This window comes from Cinclus cinclus, chromosome 5 (genome assembly GCF_963662255.1).
Source record: "Cinclus cinclus chromosome 5, bCinCin1.1, whole genome shotgun sequence".
NCBI lineage: Eukaryota > Metazoa > Chordata > Aves > Passeriformes > Cinclidae > Cinclus > Cinclus cinclus.
This window is the reverse complement of record NC_085050.1, coordinates 51,402,561-51,408,858: the sequence shown is the minus strand read 5'-3', so window position 1 is coordinate 51,408,858 and position 6,298 is coordinate 51,402,561.

The window sequence follows — 6,298 nt, the reverse complement described above, 5'->3', positions numbered from 1 at the left end:
TCTGAGGGTAATGACCTTAGGCTGGCTACCGCACACCTCAACATCATCAGGTCACCAACCGTTTCTTAATTTAAGGGAGCTAATGGTACTAACAGGACAGAAAAATAATGTAGTTGCTCCTTTTTTATATCTAGAAACACAAGAGAGAGCTGGTCATGTTATACTTGATGCCATTTATCAGTATGGTAGGAGACTATGTCTGTCCCAGAGTTATATCCTCATCAAAAACAGAATCAACAAAGGGCAGAAGTAGAAATAAAAGTCGAATCAGCTGAAGTGGCTCCCTGAGGGTATGCAGCAGACTGCTGGCAAAGCTGATGTCTCCTGATTTCCAGCCTTGTGCTGTGCCTGAAGATGTATGCCACTGACACCTCTGAAAGGGACAGAAAAGCAGCAGTGGTCAAAAGCCTAAGGGAGGGAGTTTGATAAGTGAACACAACCTCTATCAGTTTGCCAGTTGCCTGTTTATCCCCTTGAAGTCTAGTGGGGAGGAAAGCAAGTGGTCTATAAAGCCAAGTGGCCACTGACTCTGGAGGCATGATGTAGGAGTGTGTGGTTCAGAGCTCATCACAGCAGCCAAGGGTTTGGGGTGATTTCTCTTCCTATGCCTGCAGAAGGTTTGGCTGGGATGGGGCAGAAGGCTGGTACGAGTAGATAAACAGCACCAGAGATAAATTTGTAATGAGCAATTGTAGCTGTACTATGATTATTTTTCATTCCCCCAGTATTTATTATTGTGTTGAGCTGTGCTGCAGGGGTTTGGCTCTGGAGGTGTGTGGCAGTGAACTAATGTTAAGTCTGTCAGAGTGAGAAATCTGAACTGTAAAAGAGCTGAAGCTATTTTTTTATGGTTCAGGAGTGTACTGGAGGAAAAATAAATGGGGTAAAATGTTTTTCATTTACTTCACTTTAGGCTGAATTTAAACAGAAGTATTTAGAAAGCATCAAAAATGCAGATTCTCAGATCGATACAAACTAATAAAGGCTAGCAGACAATTACGGCAGGATTGGCAATAACATTTCTGGCCTAAGTGCTAAGTGAAAACAGATTTCTCTCAGTAGCTCCACTGGAAGAAATAATCCGTTTCTAATTAGAAAGAGTTGGAATAGAAATGTAGCATGTTATGGCAAATATCCATAGCTGAGGCATCATTAGACTTAAAGCCTAAGTGGGTAATACTAAAGAAACTTTCTAGCTCTAAACTCTGAGTTACAGAACTAGAATATAAAATGTGCCTATGGAGAAGTGTACGTGTGTACTATGATCCATACCAAACTCTAAATAAGGTTGTGCGCTCAAGCTTTGTAATTAGCTTTTCCTAACTTGAGTTCTCAAGTGTTCAAATTTCACCACAAATTAAAGAGGCAGGAGGGGGAAAATGACATTTTAGCATCCAGCTCTTATAAACAGAGCCTCATGAACAGAAGCCAAATTGTAAATTAGTCAGGCCCAAACCATCAGGACTGATGGCCCCTTTGCATCATCTTTGGTAACTGAGGATCCTGGGACATAATGTTGGACTGAATTAATTACATGAACTTCTTTGGGAATCAGGGAAACTAAGGCCCTAACTAAGTGATATTAACGAAGTTGTGTATATTACTGTTTCTGGCCTGAAAAATTCATGTTTATATTATCTGGCTTTGTAAATAATTGCTTTCATGGCTGAATACCTCCCCAGGACTGGTTGTGAGGCATAGCAGACTTTTTCAATCTAATGCAACTAGCAGATGAATCAGTCTCAAGCAAAATCATAGTGTATTCTAGTTTAGTACTTGATCCTGAAGTATTTCACAGTATATGGAATATATTTCACTATTATCTCTTGCTGCTGCTCTTAGCACTGTTCTCTGGGATTAATTTTGTTGTGGTTTGGAGGCTCCCTCGACTCTATTCCTTCTGAGGCAAACTGGTACAGCTCCATTTACTCTGGCAGATTTTGGTCCTTGGTCAAACAGATTAAATATGAGAGGGTCATTCTGACACTTGCCTTTAGACATTAGTATGTGTTTGTTCCTTAGGTCTCTGCACAGAGCAGAAGCAGGCTCAGTGACATAGTAAAGCTGCTTCTGCAGGAAAGTAACATTCAGATGCAGTAAAAAGGTCGAGAGCTGACCCTAAAGGAGCTATTCATCATGAAGAAAACTGAAAGTATCAGGCCTAGAGAAAGAAAAGTCTGTTGATTAGAACAAGAGCAGTGACACTGAGTGCCTTCCAAACCTTTCTGTGTGTCTCGGAGTGTTAAAAAGTGGCCAAATTAAGCAGGGAGTGTTTTCCCATTTCTTCCCTGGTGCTGGGCACTTCAAGCCTTACATTGTTTCTCATGGCAAAGCCCATCAGGGCTCTTCTGGACCTGGCCATCATCTGAAGTCCTCTGTCTTGCCATGTTTCCCACCCCTCTGCTCACCAAAGGAAGCTGGCTGTTTCTAGCAGTAGTTGTCGTGTAGTGATAGCAGACTGAACCGCTGGCTGGGAGACAGAAAGACAGTAGTCACTCACTGTAGGAATCTCCTGAATTACAAGTCCTATCCCTGTCCCTAAAAGGCAAGCCTTTTCATCCTTTTCACAAACCTTTTCAGCTAAACACCACCTTAAGACAGTATGGCTCTTTATCCTCTCTACTTGTGTTGGAACACTGCTCCATAACTCCACAGTTCCTGTAGTTAGAAATTATATGATCTCCTAGTCTAAATGTATTTCTGGTCACTTTATATCCATATGCTTATTTTTTATATTTTTAAGCCCACCAATTCAATTTCTTTTTTTCTTGCCAAGGAAAATTAAGAATGCATAAGGTGTAGTAAAGGAGGCTAAGCCTGGACTTCATCTGTTCTATTTGTCCTAATTGTTTTGTGACATGATTGAACAAATAGCATGAACGCAAAAGTATAATGTGAGTTTATTTGCAAGGACTTCTGATTAATTGAACCTGTCACTGTATTAGTTGCTTCACAGTTTGCAAAAAGTATCTTAAGAAAGGGGTTTGTTGCCCCTGAATTGTCCAGTTGGACATTGAAATATCACTGCTGGTAATTTTCAGTGACTTTCTGGAAGACCATTTGGATACCACTGAGCATGTACGTTATGATCTCCTAACTGATGTACTGAAGTTTTATTCTGTTTCTACTGTCTGTTATTTGTTGGTATTAACAAAATGCTTAAAAATATATACATTTTGATTATACACCTTGGAAACTTTTCCTTTCTTTTTTGTCCTCCAGCCTCCTGGGTAATTCAGTATGGCTTTTAACAGGTTTCCCACAGTTTTCAAACTTCCAAGAACTGAATTTGTAAAACAGAACGAAATGAAGGTAAATTAAGAAAACCACTCAAAAAATAAAAATTATCACTATTTTCAAAGAGTAAAGACAGTCAAACATGCAAGTTGGTTTATTTTGTACATCCCACTTCTATAATGCGTGTGTTATTTTAGCCTGTTTATAAGCACATCACAGATCTCATCTATCATAGCAATGGGTCACTGCTCCACACCTTCTTTTTAACTCCCTTGAAGTTTTTCCTTCCTTCACAGTCAACAGAGCAGGAACAAATTAAGTATTTTTTGTCTTTAGGAGCTTCAGTAGAAGAGGGATAGTTCTAATTTAATTAATCTTGGGTGACATTAAGATAGGAAGAGTGATTTGGCAACTCTTTTTTACGAGAAAACACTTCTTGTTTGCTTGCTTTGCTTGTGGTAACAAAAGCTGTTAAAGGGTCAAGTTCTGTTCTCACTTACCTGACTACAGGTGGTCAGTGGAAATAGGTGTGGTATAAATAAACAGGAGAGGGATGGCTCTTACTGAAAATCCTCTGCTGGGACTTTAACATTGTTTCTATGTGATGGAATCTGCTTCTGTAGCTCAGCAGAGACAAAGCTGCTGGGTCAGAGCAAGGGCCACCATAGTGCAGGGACTCAGCATATGCTTGCTTGATTCCTCAAGCAAGGGCTTTGCAAGGACTCCAATTCCTCAAGTACAAGGACTTTGCAGCCCAGTGCAACTGGGCATTTTCACAGGACATCTATCCTTACCCCAGCACTTGCTGAAGGAATTATTGTCCTGTGTGTGCTGCCTCAGCCCTAAGGAAATAAATTCACTGTGCAGCCAGTGTCAGGAGTGGAGTAAGAGAGATATAAATACAGTGAGAGTAAAGTCCTGTAAATTTAATCTTCCAATATCCTTGTCAAATATGTACAAGGACTTACTGATATGTATTTAATAAGACCTGGGAAAAATGTTTCCTAATGTTATGACTAAAACTAAGAAAACAGTGGAGGACTATATAATTTCAAAGTAGGAAACAAAGTTTCCTAGCAAATATAGCACAGTGATTAAAGGCTTGCTTTTTGCCTTTCAAAGCAGTTAAAGTCTCCTTTGTTTTCTGTTAACTAAAAGTAATGAAAACATTCTAAACCAAGATATTTCCCCATACTTCTGAGTACGGGGCAAAGATAAACAGAGTTGGTCATCTACTGATGGCTTAGTCTTCTTTTGCTTTTTATCTGCTTGCATGTCTGCATCAACATGACAAGCAAAGTAAAATCCTATTTTGGTACCCCTCAAGATCTGTGGGTGCATGAATACACTGTAAATAGAGCCATGAATATTTTTTTTAAATCATACTTAGAAATTGCAACTTTCTGTGGCCATGTTTATTGCCCTAAATTATTTCTGGAATCTGCAGACAGGGAGCAAAGACTTTGGTTTAGACCCCTGCCTTGCCTTCACGGTCTCTGAATTTAAAAACCCCAGCCCTGTAAGCAGGGGAACACTGGCACTGTCTGCCCTCATCAAGCAGGGTCTCTTCCCCACTGCTTTGGACAGGAGAAGACAGAGGCATTGCTGCCCGTGCTTACCCTGAGCCCACTCACATGGCACCACAGCAGCAGGGAAAACACGGAGGGTTTAGGAAAAGGCCTGTGTTTTGGGCTGTGTGGCCATTGCCCTGAGGCAGCCGCTGCCCGGCAGACGTGGGCTCTGGCCAGGCTGCTCAGGGGCTCTGCAGAACTGGCAGCCTGGTGCCCATCAGGAAGAGCCAGGGCAGTTATTGCAGGCAACAAGGAAAGCGCGGTGTTTGTGTTCCCTTGGACTTCAGGCATTTATTCCTGCCTTTTTTCCAGCATCTCTGCACTCAGTGTAGAATTGTGGCTGTCATTAGCCAAGGGTGTGCTGCCTTGATTTCTAAGCAGGGACCATCAGGAGCAGTGGGGAGCCAGCCTGGTGTAGGGAAGGGGATCTCTCAAGCTGACAGAACAGGAGGGTGTGTTTGGCATCATGGAACCCTCTCCACTTCAAGGAACTAATTTCATGTCCTTCTCCGTATCCTGTAGTTGACTCCCACAGTGAACTGGAACCATCAAACCAAGACTTGTGCTCGCCCTGTACCCTTGGTAGACCAGCTCTGAGAGTCAGTGCAAACCTTTGGCAACAAGCATTTGCAGAAGATATTTTGCTTTAGTTATTACCACTATTTCTCTTAAATGTCTAGCACTGAGCAAGATCATAGCGTACATCAAACATTTGCCAAGCGAAACTCAAATCCCAATATTGTGTTTCCATCATTTCTGATCTGCTTTAACCTTCAGTCTTATGATGCCTCCTAGGTGTTTTTTCACTCCACTCATTTGACTGTGTAAGTGAGAAAAATCAGTGACACTTCCAATTAATATTGCTAACTGAATTCAGCTGATGACTAAGTGCTACTTTTTTTTAAAGTTGCTGCAGAAAGAGCTGAGCATTTAAGAAAAGATATTTCTGTTGTTGTTAAATCTAGTAATGATCTCATTTTGGAGGGAAACACAAACCTCTGAAACACAAAATATTAGCAATCATTTCAAAGTTGAGTGTATTACTCATGGAGGGAATAGAATTAGTCTGCTTCATGACTGCTTCTGCCTGAATGTCCTTCATTCCTCTGGGGTCCAAAAAACAAGTCACTCAAAATTTTATTTTTGAGGGAGGAAGATAATGGTAATTTCATACAAACTCTCCACACAACATCCAGAAAACTCTTAGTACTGATAAACACCAATGTATTTCCCCAAACTATATTGAATTATTTTTTGTTGTGTTTATTCAAACTAAACATTTGCATAGATAAATAATGAGACAAAGAGGAAAGCATCTACTTTTTGGTGTTTTCTTTGTACAAAGTAGGCATCATAAATTGGCATAGGTCATTGTGGTAGGTTTTATTTTGTATGTGAATATATTTTTTAAGTGTGTTTAAATTTGTAAAATTAGTTCAAAAAATACTAACTGTATTCTTCATAGAGAAGCTGTTGGACAATGAAGAACC